The sequence below is a fragment of the Hemitrygon akajei genome, chromosome 3 (genome assembly GCF_048418815.1).
Source record: "Hemitrygon akajei chromosome 3, sHemAka1.3, whole genome shotgun sequence".
NCBI lineage: Eukaryota > Metazoa > Chordata > Chondrichthyes > Myliobatiformes > Dasyatidae > Hemitrygon > Hemitrygon akajei.
This window is the reverse complement of record NC_133126.1, coordinates 33873423-33888813: the sequence shown is the minus strand read 5'-3', so window position 1 is coordinate 33888813 and position 15391 is coordinate 33873423. Positions and strand designations below refer to the sequence as shown.

Below are 15391 nucleotides of genomic sequence, written 5' to 3'. Positions count from 1 at the left end.
TTATTTAAAATCACTAATGTTAAGATAATTACCATTTAAATTGCTAGGCTATGAAAGTATCCTGATACACAAATGACAGAGTGGAAACAGTCAAACAATCATATCCAGCTTTCAAATGCATTTAATTTGGTTTGATCCCAATCATTAGTCAATCAAGAAAAGGTAATGTTGAAGTTTCATAGGAATTCATAGAAACCAAGGATCAAGAGTTCAATATTAGGTTCAGACATGACCTCTATTCAGATCCTTTCAGGCTGATATTTTCTCTATTACAGTAGAAGTTCCTATGTTTTAACACTAAAGCAGAAAAGAAGACTATTTGAGAAGTTTTAGATTCCACTTGTCATATGACATTTTCTATTCAGTCCTTGTCTTGCTGCTAAGAAACTGCATCACTTCACTGATTGCTAAGAGCCTGATTGAGAAAAGAAACTGGAGATGATTTAGAAGATGGTACTTAACATCGGTGGAGATGACAATGGATCTCTGCTACCTGCACGGCACCACAAAAGAAGCATTCCATTCTTAGTTAAATAACGTTTTGTAAATGTTTCAACAAAACCTAAACTGCATGTTACATTAGGGAAACAAAGAAAAACTGACCTAAATGCTAAGAGTTAATAGTGGGAAAAATTAATTGTAAGTAAAGGATAATCTCAGAGACTTGTTTATATTTCAGGTGTTGAAAGTTTACAAGAGTGAGCTGAAGGGCCTTACTAAACTGACTTTTCTTTTAGTTTATAGCATCACAATCAAATACACATAATTAAGTATAATATAATTTCTAAATGAGGGAAGACTCAAAGCTGTAGAAATATGGTTTTCGAGAAGAATGATGAAAATATTGTGGAAGGACGCAGTAACAAATGAGGAAGTGTTGTGAAAAGCCAGAATAAGAAGAGAACTGATATCACCAGTCAGGAAACGGCAGCTGGTATTTCTGGGATGTACAGAGGAAAGAGAAGCTCGAACATCTTGCAGTGACGGGAAAAATTAATGGAAGAAAAGTTTGCGGTTGACAGCACATAACATTCATGAGCTGCATCAAGGGATGACAGGCAAAAGTTTTGAAGAGCTTATTAGAACTTTTCAGATTAAAGACAGATAGAAGACCATGATTACCCATGTCATATGACATAGCACATAATGATCATGATAAATCAAGTATCAGTACTTCTTCTCAGTAAGCTTTCCAGGACCCATAATTTCTAAACCTCATTCTTGGCTCCTCCAAGTTTCCTTTGCTGTTATAAATCAACAGTATCGCAAAAGCTCATCTCTTAATTGTTTATATTTTCCATCGATGACAGAATCCATTCTTAAATGAACACAAGGTATTTGAAACTAAATGGACAACCCTTCATAGACAGTTAATTGGACCATCCTAACAGATTTAGCTGGTCCCAGTTCCACATCTCTGCATAGTCAAATGTAGAGCTTATCAGAGTAATGCATTGAAAGCCAGTCTCTAAATAACTTAAATCTAATATTAACCATTTGTAATTAAATCAATCCTGGAAATAAAAGTTAGAATGAGCTGTAGTTTTGTATGTTGTTTTACATTGATTGCTGTTTGCTCCTGGTAGTGGGGTTTCTGGAGGTATCTGAAGGAGCAGAACACACAGTCATGGAGTCATCAAAGACTATAGCACAGTAACATGCCCTCCTGTCTATTAAGTCCATGCCAAACTATTATTCTGCCTCATCCCATTAACCTGTACTTGGACCACAGCCTTCCATTCTCCTTCCATCCATGTACCTATCCAAATATCTCTTCAAAGTTTAAATCAAATCTGTATCCACCACTTCTGCTGGCAGCTCGTTCCACCCTCTCACAACCCACTGAAAGAAGAAGTTCACTCTCATGCTCCCTTTAAGCATTTCACCTTTCAACCTAAACCTATAACCTCCCAACCTCAGTGGAAAAAGCCTGCTTGCATTTACCCTATCTATACCCCTCAATTCTATATACCTCTGTCAAATTTCCCCTAATTTTCCTTTGTTCTAGGGAGTAATATCCTAACCTATTCAACCTTTCCCAGGTCATCAAGTTCTGGCAACATGCTTGTAAATGTCTTTGCACTCTTATCAATACCTTTCCTGTAGGTAGGTGACCAGAAGAGCATAACTTGAATTAACAGGATCACAACCAGAAAGCATTCTGCTTATTTCTTAGATGAGGATTATCCATTAGTGTTTGAAAATCATTTACGTGGTTACAGTGATGGAACATAGTAACATTACTATTTATATCTTACAGCAAGTAGTGATATCTGGACGTGCACAGAAAATGCAGATCGTGTTGCATAGAAATTGTGATGTTGCTGTATTTACAGAGATATTCGACACAGTATCAATATTTAATATAAATTTCATTTTTTTCTACATTAACACCATAATACAAAAGCATGATTTGTTCAACAAAACACCAAAGTTATAGAAGTAATAACTTTTTAAGGTACCTTCTGCATTAGTTCTGTGTTTAGGTATTAGTCAGTTTACCTTCTGCAAAATATTCAATAAGCTTTTAAAATGAGTGTTTTTTGCTTCCCGGTTTTCTGACTGTGATAATCTTTCGATCAATTGGCTGCTGAAGACACAACGGTTGCTGGGTGCCATGTTCCTTCTAGAGGAGCAGGTTTCATTGAAAAATTGAAACTCCACTTTGCAGGACAGGTCTGAATGTTTATGAAGAAGTTTCTTCAACTTGGCCATACTTGTCTGAGATAGCTTCAGATATGAAATGTTTTGTTAACGTTAATGGGCTTTCACATAAGGCCATCAGTGAGCTGGTCCTGTCTGATGGTCATGTCTCTCCTCTGGAGCTTTAGTACCAGTGAGGAGCAGCTTCCTGTTGTGGCTGTAGCTATTATCCATCATGAAATACCACTGGGTCTCATAAGTAGAACCCATGATGATATGATATCCATTAGAAAAGTGGACACTTGCAAAATTTGGAAATGGAACATTATGTTCAAAAAATAAGTGCAAAAAATACTAACATTTTCTCCAAAATTAACAAACTCAAAAAATGAAGATCACTTTTCATTGAAATAGTCAGAAACCAGATAGGAGTTTGGAGCACATTTGCCCATGGAATCCTCTATCATTACTATATGCTCTTAACTTGGATTTATGACCGGTTGAATTAAGGCCTCTGACCCTGGGGAATGAGAAGGTAATACTGTGAAACTGCTAACCCACTATTACTGAACTTTCAACAGGTCAAATGTCTAATTAGTGAGTCTGAACTTGTGTATTCCACTATCCCCACACCATTCAACTCCATAGCTCACATGTTAAAATATCATCCCTATATAGCCTCCTCCCTTGTCCTGCCCCCTATACCCCGGGGATAAACAAAGATATTGGAGCTATGGAATAGAATATAGTCAGTTGCCTGGGGAAAGAAAAGAAATGAGGTCAGTCAAGAGACAAGTTAATGGGAAGGCTGGTGTTGCTTGTTATAACACTTGCCATATAAACCAATGAGTACTCGATTGAAATGCACCCTTGTCATTGGAGAGCATCACTTGCTTTACAATTAGTTTTATTATATGCCTTGCTAAATACAATTTAACCCATGGCATGTGGTACTAGATGACGACAATGCAATTATTTTTCAATTTGAGATGTTAATTATTGTTTTTAATTAACAGAGAGCAGGTCTTGAGTAATCACCCAGTGATACATTGTAGCAGTTTCTACATCTCTCTGCCAATTCCCTCAGGGATTGACAATGATTCATTTTTGATTGCTCTGCAGATTATTAAATTTTGTTCTGAAAAAATAAGGCAGGGATGAAGCATTGCACAATTTGGTTGGGAGCTTGAGTTTGAGATGTCTGGTTCTCTCTGAGTGATAAGAGCTAAATTCTGCTGCACTGCACGCTAATTTCTATCAGTGCAATCGACAAAGTCATTCCCTTCTAATCTATTCTTCAATTAGATTAAAATCAGAGCCTTTTAGTTTAATCAGAATTAGTAATAAACCATAGGCTCAGGAGAACATTAGTTTTGCAAGAGAATACCTAACAGAGGGAAAATTGGAGTAAACTTGAAAGAGGCATCAAAACTTAAATTTTTCTGCAGACGTTTTAAATCAACAAAAGTAAAATCAGTTTCCTGAAAACCAGAGCGAACAGATAAATGGCCAAAACATTCATCCAGTATCAACAAACAAATGTTCAATTCATTTTTTTATGTTCTTAATGTGATTCATTCAGCCAAGAACTTGAAAACCAGATGACTGGCTTAGCATTCTATAAGGACATAAATAAAAAAGTCTACTTTGGAGCTCTACAAAGTAATGAATATGAAATAAAGGTCTTTGGTTAATGTAGAACCTACAGTACCTCAGTGGTCTCTTTCACAGAAGCATGCTGGGTTATTGAGCACAGTGTTATTTGACCAAATGAAATTAAAGTCAGAAGGGGGTACATCAGGTAGTAATAAAGAAGCTTCCTCCTGATCTCCTGAAGGGAGGATAACTAAGTTTTCTTTCTTATTATACTACTGATGGATTTTGTTAATTAATTTGGTCATCCATTACCATAATGGCAGAACTTTAAAAAAAAGGTCAGATTTGGACACAATGCCTTTGGCTTATATAACTAAAGAGTAGACATCACTATTATTCGAAAGACGGCCAATTTTTGAACATGCTGTTTCTACAACCACGGGCTGAAGACCAGGGAGCTGTAATCTATCGTTTATCTGTATCCTTTAAAGCTGAGCTTTAGTCAGTGAGAATCACATCTGAAAACAAGTAGGAGACTTTGATACCAATTGCCAAAATAAAATGATACATTTTTATTCTATTTAAGTCATGTAGTACATGGAAACATGAACAGTGAAAGGTGTAAGTCATTTGGCCCCTTGAATGGCTGGTTTTGTCCCATTACTGAATTTTCAATGTTACGATGTTCCGTTAGTAAGCATCCTCTCCTGTCAATTTCCTGTCTGCACCACGTATCGCTCATGTCCATTGGTGCCCATACGTCCCGGTCTTGAACACTCTCTGACCCAGCATTGTTCACAATCTGCTCTCTGGTACTCCAAACGTCTGTAACATCTTGAGCAAAGAAATTCCACTCTATCTAAAGTTCTGGTGGGGAGAGGGGCAGGAGGGGCCTGGGCCTGATGGGTTAGAGGGGGAGGGTGACCTGGTGGGGGTAGAGAGAGAGAAAGGGGGTGGGGACCAGTGGGGAGAGAGAGGGGGTGGGGACCAGTGGGGAGAGAGGGACAACCTGGTGGAGAAGGCCTATCCAGTGAATGGCCATTCCAGAGCACCACTCCTCTGCACATCCATACATCCATCCACAGGATAGGGCATGGCACCCCCAAGCAGTCCAGCCTATAGGGTGGGGGGTAGAAGGAGGCCCACAGCAAGGGATGCATGGGATTGCATGCGAGCCCAAAGAACACACACCATCCCAACCCCGTGCAGCCCCTAGTGACCTCTCCCGCATCTGGGCGCGTGGAGGGTCCAGCCCAGACCAAACCAACAGGGAACAGTTCCCCTCTCAATGCTGCAACTCTTTAGATCCAATCAGCATTTCCAGGCCTAACCCCCAGGCCCAGACCTGACCACCTGGGGAGCAGGCCCTGTCCTGAAGCCCACCTAAACCCAAAATAAAATATCACTAATTCTGAGAGTATTTCCCTCTTTATGATCTCTGTTTAATATTGTGATGATGCGCAAGGGCCCAGATTCCCTCCAGAAATGATGGAAACGGAACCCTTGGCTGCACATCATCAAAGACTGCTCCTATCCCAGACATTCTCTCTTCTCAGCCCCTCCCTGTCCCATCAGACACAAAGCACGTACCACCAAGGACAGCCTCCATCCTGCTGTTATAAAACTACTTAACAGATCTCTTGTACGGTAAAATAGACCCTTGACCTAACAATCTACCTTGTCATAAACTTGCACCGTATTGTCTACCCACACTGAATTCTCCCTGTAACTGTAACATTATATTCTACAATATGTTATTATTTTTCTTTTTACCTCAGTGTACAAAGACGTCTGCAAAAGGGACATGATGTCAATGCACCTGGACATCGAGAGATGGGAAGACGTCGCGAACGATCGCTCACGCTGGAGATGAGAACTACATAGAGGGCTGGAGCGAGGAGGAGAGAAACTGAGGCTTGCCACCGAGGAAAAGCGCGCTCGCCGAAAAGACAACAACACGGCAACATTGGAGGGGAGCGTCTTCAAATGCAATCGCTGCGACCGAGACTGTCACTCCCCTGTGGGCCTGTACAGCCACAACAGACGCTGCACCACCATCAGCAGCTGAATCAAAACTCTCCAGGCGCAGATCCATTGTCTCTCAAGACCGACAGATGCCACACACACTGTTGTAATGAAATGATCTGCATGAACGGCTTATAAAACAAAGTTTTTCACTGTACTTCAGTACATGTGAGAATGTTAAACCAATTTAATACTGTGCTGTCACCTTAGGGCCCAGATTACCACCAGAATTAATAGAAATTTAACTTCTTGCCTCCTTGGCATGAGTTATTGGTGATAACTATGCCTTTGGGCAACACGTCCAATGGGCAGAAACAACTTAGGGCCATAGTGTCACTGATATCATGGTCAGGCATGTCCCAAGAGGAGGCTTCACGCAAGCATGTTGGTTGGGACAGGTGGGTGTGGCGGATTGCATTGGAGAATGCCCAAAAGGTTTGGATGCACCAGCACAGCTGTGGAGTCAACAAGCATACTTGTGCAGCTTCTGATGGCAATGAAGGCATTGAGTAAATCATTAATAGAGTCAGAAAGTCACACAGCACAGAAACAGCCCCTTTGGTCATAGAACAGCAGAACACAGTATAGACTCTTCAGCCCACAATGTTGTGCTAACCTTTTAACCTATTCCAAGATCAACCTACAGAGCTCTCCATTTTCCTTTCATTGTGCCCCTCTCAGAGTCCTTTAAACCTCCCTAATGTATCCTCCTCTACCACCACCCTCAGCAGTGCTTCCCAGTTAGAACCACAGAGCCGTAGAACATTACAGCACAGAAACAGGCCTTTTGGCCCTTCTTGGCTGTGCCGAACCATTTTTCTGCCTAGTCCCACTGACCTGCACCTGGACCATATCCCTCCATACACTTCTCATCCATGTACCTGTCCAAGTTTTTCTTAAATGTTAAAAGTGAGCCCGCATTTACCACTTCATCTGGCAGCTCATTTCACACTCCCACCACTCTCTGTGTGAAGAAGCCTCCCCTAATGTTCCCTTTAAACTTTTCCCCCTTCACCCTTAACCCATGACCTCTGGTTTTTTTCTCCCCTAGCCTCAGTGGAAAAAGCCTACTTGCGTTCATTCTGTCTATACCCATCATAATTTTATACACCTCTATCAAATCTCCCCTCATTCTTCTATGCTCCAGAGAATAAAGTCCAACCTATTCAACCTTTCTCTGTAACTCAGTTTCTCAAGTCCCGGCATCATCCTTGTAAACCTTCTCTGCACTTTCAACCTTATTAATATCCTTCCTGTAATTCGGTGACCAAAACTGCACACAATACTCCAAATTCAGCCTCACCAGTGTCTTATACAACCTCACCATAACATTCCAACTCTTATACTCAATACTTTGATTTATAAAGGCTAATGTACCAAAAGCTTTCTTTACAACCCTATCTATCTGTGACGCCACTTTTAGGGAATTTTAATAGTTACTGCTATTACCTACTTAGATACTTACTGTTTTGTGTAAAAAATCTATCTCTGACATCCGCCCTGTAAAATTGTGCCCATGCTGAACATCTACCACACATTTACACAAATCCTATATTAAAATTACTCTATTTTGAACATTGAGCACACACTTACACAAGTGCTATATTAATCCCATTTTCTTCTCTCCACATTCCCTTCATCTTCCACCAATATCTACCACTCACTTGCACTACGGTGATGTACAATGGCCAATTTCCCTACCAACTCTCACATCTTTAGATATTGGAGGAAACTGGAGCACCTAGGGGAGACCCATGTGGACACAGAGAGAATGTGCCTTCCCCATACAGACAGCACTGAGCCCAGTCACTGGAGCTACAAAGGGGCGGCTCTGCTAACTGTGTCATGTGATATAAGGGCACCGGCTGAACATGTTCCATTGTTCACCCTGTCATCTTATAAGCAATATTAAGCTAGTTAGATCATTTGGTGAGATCCTGTCAAGGAAAGCTGGAGCAACTCTGCCTTGCTTCCTGGGAATTAATATTGCACAAGGAATTTTCAGTGGGCTTTAGGTCCTTCATTAATATTGCTATTCGCCAGCATAGATTGGGCATGTCACCTCACGATGAACTAGTCTGTGTAGAGCAGGGATTTCCAACCTTGTTTTTATGCTGTGCACCAATACGATTAAGCAAGGGGGCCAGAACCCAGGTTGGGAACCCCTGGAGAACAACACTCGAAATCTGCAGGTGTAGAGAATGTGTAGACCAGGTTTTACGCTTGAAAAATGGGCTCAAATTTCTACCCCAACTTTGCAGGCTCAGGCAACATAGAGTCAAGCTGAAAGAAGCTTTCATCTCCTCTCAGCCCCTTGCAGTGGTGGGATCTGGAACTCACTGCCTGAAAGGGAGACAGAGGCAGGAAACCTCATCTTGTCCAAGTATGGGGATGAGCACGTACAAGGTTGAAGAGCGAGAGTTAGTGGTTGACCAGCAGGGGTAGATGGCTGAATGGTTCCCATCCATGCTGCAAAGTTAATTGATTCTTTCACTCAATGTCTGTTGATATGAAGCAGGTGATAAGGAAAGTGTTGTGTATGTGGCCGTTTACACAACAATATCATTAATAAAAACGCTAGAGACTGGAGCTAAGTTAACAGGGCTTTTCCGAACTGAACACATACCGGTATATATATAGATCAATACGCCCCCAATAGTGCATTCTCAATAACGTGTTACTACAACATAAAAGAATCCCATATTATACAGTAGGCTATATGGTACAGAAAGGATATCAGCTGCCTTGGTGTTCCTTGGCATCTCATTGTCCCGTGCCTTTTACTTGCTGGAAGTATGAAGAAAATTAGTGTTTCTCCAAACCATGAGCATGACGAAGTGAGAGAGAGTGTGTAGGTAAACACCTGGCATTAGTCTTGGATTGCTCTAGCACAGAGTTGACATTAACACTATTAAAAGAAACACTTCTGTGCTCTAATCTATTGATGTCTGCCTTCATTAGCACCTGCTGTTCCCATTTGTCATGAGAAAATTTACATGGTGAGAGGTAATTAGACATTGCAGAATGAAAAATTATTACATTTTCATTTGCACAGCACCTTTCATGTCACATTCTAGACATTCCAAAGTATTTCACAGCTAACAACAAACTTTTGTGTTAGCACAGTGGTAATGCGGGAAATGCAGCAGTCACTTGGAATACACCAGTTCCCACCAGCATCAGATAACAGGCATCAAATCATTTCCTTATGTAATACTAGTCAATTGTACACAATAATATTAAGTTCTGGTCAAAATCTCCTTGCTATTATTCAAAATAACATATAATATTTTCAATTTACTAATGTTTGATTTTTGGATTTTCTCTACAAAAACATTGATTCTTTAGGGTGCATGCTTTAGATTTATGAACCTATTTAAGATTAGTTTTATTTTTATTTGTCACATGCACTTTGAAACACGGAAACATACTGTGACATGCATCTTTTGCACCAATGACCGACACAGGCTGAGATGTGCTGGGGGCAGCCCACAAGTGTTGATATACTTCTGGCACCAGCATAACAAGCCCACAACTGTCTAACCCTAACCTGTACATCTTTAAAATGTGAGAGGAAACTGGAGCACTTGGAATCCACATGGTCACAGCGAGAATGCCTTACAGACAGCAGCGCGAATTGAACCCAGATCTAACTGCTGATGCTGTAAAGCATTATGCTAACTGCTACGTTACCTATTTTTCACTGTAATGAATAACATGCCTCTGTCCACTTGCTAACTAGGAATACGCTGTACCTAAATAACCATAAAGCATTTCACTCAAGATAAAATTTCAGGTTACAAATGAATTTTGGAAACATTCCTTTCAGAAATCAAAAAAAATGATTTTAAAGCCTGCAATCCTTTGCAATCACTGAGGGAAATAAACAGGGTCTCAGTTTCACATGCAAAATGCTGGAGGAACTCAGCAGGGCAGGCAGCATCTATGGAAAAAAGTGCAGTCAACGTGTCAGGCCTTACGGCAGGACTGGAGAAATAAAGTCGAGTAGTAGATTTGGGCGCTCAGTTTAATGTCTTACTGAGAAGACCATACTTCCAACCGAGCAACACCTCCCACAGCCCTGCTGTGGAATTCCTGCTCAGATCTTGGACCACATAGAATCTCATGCCACCTAAATGAAATATTTTGATCCGTTAAACAAAGCATCAGATGTTTATCTAAAACGTTAGACGATTTTCCTCCGATGTGCCAAGGCAGAAATGCTTGAGCATGTGGATGAAAATGTACAGGCAATGGTGAGGCTCACTCCTCAAGTCTAATCTCCAACGAGAGATGATGCAGCAAACGAAATCTCTGCTAAAGCTCTGTTCTAGAAAAAAAATTACCATAAAAGCAATAAAACAAAGCTTTGTTGTTGGGATTATACAGCATCAACAGAGGCTGAAGGAAAGAGGCTTGAAGAAGTGTTACATTAGCTGTCTAACAACGCAGACACTCTGTGTATCCTCATGGTCTTCTGCTGCCTTAGACCATCCACTTCAAGCTTCAACTTGTTACACATTAGGAGATGCTCTTCTGCACACCTCTGTTGTAATGAATGATTATTTGAGTTACTATCACCTTCCTGTCAGCTTGTACCAGTCTGACCATTCTCCTCTGACCTGTCATTGACAAGGCATTTCTTTATCTACAGAACTGCTGCTAAAATTCCAGGAGATCAGCAGTTTCTGAGATACTCAAATCACCCCATCTGGCACCAACAAGCATTCCACGGTCAAAGTCACTTGGATCACATTTCTTCCCCATTCTGAGGTTTGGTCTGAACAACGGAACTTCTTAATGATGTCTGCATTGCTTTTGTGTATTAAGTTGCTGCCACGTGACTGGTGGATTAGGTATTTGCATTAATGAGCAAGTGTAAATGTGTACCTAATAAAGTGGCTGCTGATTTTGCGTAGCGGTTAGCGCGATGCTATTACAGCTTGGGGCGTCGGAGTTCAGTGTTCAATCCTGACACCATCTGTAAGAAGTCTGTACATCCTCCCTGTGGAATGGGTTAGGGTTTTTTCCAGGTGCTCTGTTTACCTCCCACAGTCCAAAGACATACCGTTTAGTAGGTTTATCTGTCATTATATATTGTCCCAGGATTAGGCTAGTGATAAATGGGGGTTGCTAGGTTCATTTCATTTCATAGCGTGTTACACCAGACAGTCAGCCATTCTTGTCTGGCGTGTAGTGTCAGGATTGGTCTCCTTTCGGATTAACCGGGTCATGGTATCAACGTTCCTGACTCGACCCTTTTTTTTACAAGGCTAGGTGGCTAGTTCGGTGCTCAACCCGGCACGGATGGAAAGCGTGCCTGGGGAGGGGCCGACTGGATTCGAACTTGGGAACCTTCGCTTCCGAAGTCCAGCGCTGATGCCACTGCGCCACCAGCCGGCAGGGTTGCTAGGTGAAGCTGCTCGAAGGACCTATTCCACACTGTGTCTGTCAAAATGGCTGTTGTGATGTGTCTAGTGTGGCAGTGTAGTGGGTAGTGCTCGTCGCTCTCACTTTCAGATTCCACCACCGGCTAGCAGTCTTGCAAAAAGGAGAGCTGAATGTGTCAGTCCCTCCCCACCAGTACACAGCCTCTCCAAAAGCAAGCCTCATGTAGTGCCTCCTCACTGGCGACACACAGAAACTGAACTTCTTTCATACTCGGGCTGAACTGCAGGGGACGGGGAGGAGGTCTGGACCCTGCAAACATAGCGCACAGGCCCATCGGTGTGTGAACACACTCTGGTGCTTGCAAACCAGATCACCAGCTATAACCTCACAGCCTTGTGGGCACCCTCAGGAGAGATGAAGGCTACGGGAGCAAATCCAGAGTGGAGCTCCTAAGGTGGCTGAGGGATGTCATTGAACATCCTTCCAGCAGCTCCTGTGGCCAAGCTGGTGCCTAACATATTGCTTCCCTTTCCTTTGGACGACACTGGTGAGGCCGAGATGGAGGATCTAGACAAATGGGCATCTCAGGGTCCCCATACCTCCCACCCAGGCTGATGATGATCATCATCACCTATTGCCCTTCGAGACAACCATCTGTAAATAAAAATATAAATATATATTCTGATTGTTCCTCTGCAAAATCCCTTGGTTTCGGCTCAATGATTCACTTCAAAATCACAGCTCAGAATGAGAAGATTCCATGTGGTAAAGCTCCAGCACAGCCTTAACCTGATTCCCAGAAATCCCTAACTATCAACGATAGGAACTTTGAGGATTGCGTACCTTTCTTATTGCTATACACGTTCCCTCGTGGTTTGTTGAACCAAGATGGCGGCGCGACGCAGTTTGCAGCGGCCACTCCGGAGCTGATATGTTATTTGTTTTATTTGTTGAGCGGGGTGCCGTGCGTAATCCTAATCTGATGGAAAATGGATGTGGGAGCACAGAGGAACATCTGGAAATCTCCAGGAAGGCCTTCTTCGTTGCTGCTGCTGCTGTGAGGTCAGGGTCTCTGCTGAGAAGAACAGGCCCCCAGTCCTCAGGGTCGCGTTGCCGACAGCCGTTGGCAGGGGGCGTCTTAATACGCTCGGCAGAGGATGGTGCTCGGAGAAGCTGGGCTGGAGGGGACGGTCGGAGGCTCGGAGGTTCGACAGACTCGGAGTCCGCTGTGGCCAGGTCGCTTTCATTGTGTGCTGCGTCTGCGAGGCTGGGTTCAACGGAGCTTTAAGAGATTAGAGCTTTCAGACTGAGTCCAGCACCGTGGAAGTCCATAGAGGGGGTATTCCCTTCTGCCCCCAGCGTGGGATGACGAGTCAATCAGGACCCTGAGGATTTGTGGAAATTGTGTGGTGGTTTCTTTCGAACTTATTGTCTTTTAACATCTTTGGACTATTTTTACTGTGCCCATGGTCTGTTTTTTTTTTAATCAATTATGCTATTGTTTGCACTGTTGTATCTATGTGGTTTTGTGCAAGTCTTGTAGCTTTAGTTTTTGGTCTTGTTTTGTCTGGTGGAATTGGAGCTCCTTTCCGGGGAATGCGCTAAGACGGTAGCTAGATATTAATAGGCAACAGCCTCTCCGGACTCTGGATTGGGGATTGCCAAACGTTATGCGGATTTTCTGGCATAGCCTGTTTTGTCATGTGCTTTTGTGATATCATTCCGGAGAACGTTGTCTCATTTTTTAACTGCATTGCATTTGTGGTTCCTAAATGACAATAAACTGAATCTGAATCTGAACCACCCATACTTACCACATGATAACAATCCACTGCCTCTTTCGTGAAGGATAACCTCATGGCAACTCATTATTGGCGGGAAAATAAAACAACTTCTCCCAGCCACAGCCACGGGAGCAGTTGCTGCTTCTGGAGGCTCGATCAGATTGAGATCAAACTCAATTTCAGATCCAGACTCATTTATCAACACGCACATCAAAAGATACAGCGAAATGTGTCACTTGTGTTAACAACCAACACATCCAAGGATGAGCTGGCGGTGGCCCGGAAGTGTTGCTGATATTTCGGTGCCAACAGAGCATGCCCACAATGCTCGGCAGGACAACACAGAACACAACACAACAGAACATACCAAGTAACAATGCAACAACAGCAAACCAAGCCCAGTGCCTCCCTTTTTTATTTACAATTTGGCATTAGTAAGTAAATTGTGCTTGATTCTGTAGGCAAATGGAATCAGACCTTACAATTTTTGACCCTGTTTCTTTGGAATTTGGTTCTATATAAAATTGTCAGCTCTGAGCTGCTCTGACCTTGTGTTTTACCTGACAGAACCCACGTAGCTGATAAGTGTTGATGTTTCAAGTTTGGGCACCGCACACAGCAACATGCCAGCAACATTCCTGAACTGCTCCCTTAACTCAAACCCAATGAAGGATTTACAATGAATGAGAGAACTTCCAGGTGATTCGGGTCCTTGTTAGGATCTCAGATGGAGATGAGAGGGCATACAAGAGAGATATACCAGCTAGCTGAGCAGAGTCACAGCAACAAACTTGCACTCAATGTCTATAAGACAAAAGAACCGATTGGGGACTTCAAGAAGGGGAAGACAAGGGAACACGAATCAATCCTCATAGAGGGATCAGAAGGTGAGAGAGTGAGCAATTTCGAGTTGCTAGGTATTGATGCACCATCAATAACTCACTCTGAGACGTAAGAAGCGAGATATCGGCTTTTATTGACTGGAAGAATGAACAACACTACATCCTGGAGAATGAGGCCGGGCTCAGGCCTCAATCGCCTTTATACAGGGGTCTGTGGGAGGAGCCACAGGAGCAGTCCAGACAGGTATATGTAGTTCACCACAGGTATCTAGATCTCTTAAGGGTCTAAGCCGATGCAGCTACAAAGAAGGCAACACAGCAGCCATATCTCATTAGGAGTTTGAAGAGATTTGATTTGTCATCTAAAACACTAGAGAACTTCTACAGATATACCAAGGAGAGCATTCTGACAGGCTACATCATTGTCTGGTATGGCAGGGGTTGGGGGGGGTTGGGTACTACTGCACCACAGGACCTAAAGAAGCTCCAGAAAGTTGTTGAGTCAGTCAGCTCCATCAGAGCACCAGCCTTTGTAGTATCCAAGACATCTTCACGGAATGGTGCTTCAGAAAGGTGGCATCCATCATTAAGGACCCCCACCAGCCAGGACATGCCCTCTTCGCATTTTACCATCAGGAAGGAAGTACAGGAACCTAAAGGTACTCACCCAACAATTCAGGAACAGCTTCTTCCCCTCTGCCATCCGATTGCTAAAAGATCATTGAATCCTTGAACACCACCTCACTTTTTTATATATTATTTCTGCTTTAGCACTACTTTTAATTTGACTATTATATATATATATACTTACTGTAATTCATCTACTTAGTTTTCTTTCTATATTATCATGTATTACATAGTACTGCTGCAGCTAAGTTAACAAACTTCACAACATATACCGGTGATACTAAACCTGTTCATTTGCAGAGCTCTCCCACAGTCTTTCCTGACAAGCTTCTTATATTTTTTTTATTTTCAACCACAGGTTCTCCCCAGGTTGCGACACAATTCTGTTCCTGAGAACTGTTCGTAACCCAAAGAGTCTGCAAGTCAGAAATGCAGCCACATCCCTGGTTCGCTCATGGGAGAAGATGCCTGCAGCTCCACAGC

General features: G+C 42.5%; 1 protein-coding gene across 2 annotated transcripts in view; it reads right to left on the bottom strand.

Moving 5' to 3' along the window:
- kcnh5b (potassium voltage-gated channel, subfamily H (eag-related), member 5b) overlaps positions 1–15391 on the bottom strand; it is a 668271-nt gene that overhangs the window by 1804 nt on the left and 651076 nt on the right. The gene's annotated exons all lie outside the window — the stretch shown is intronic.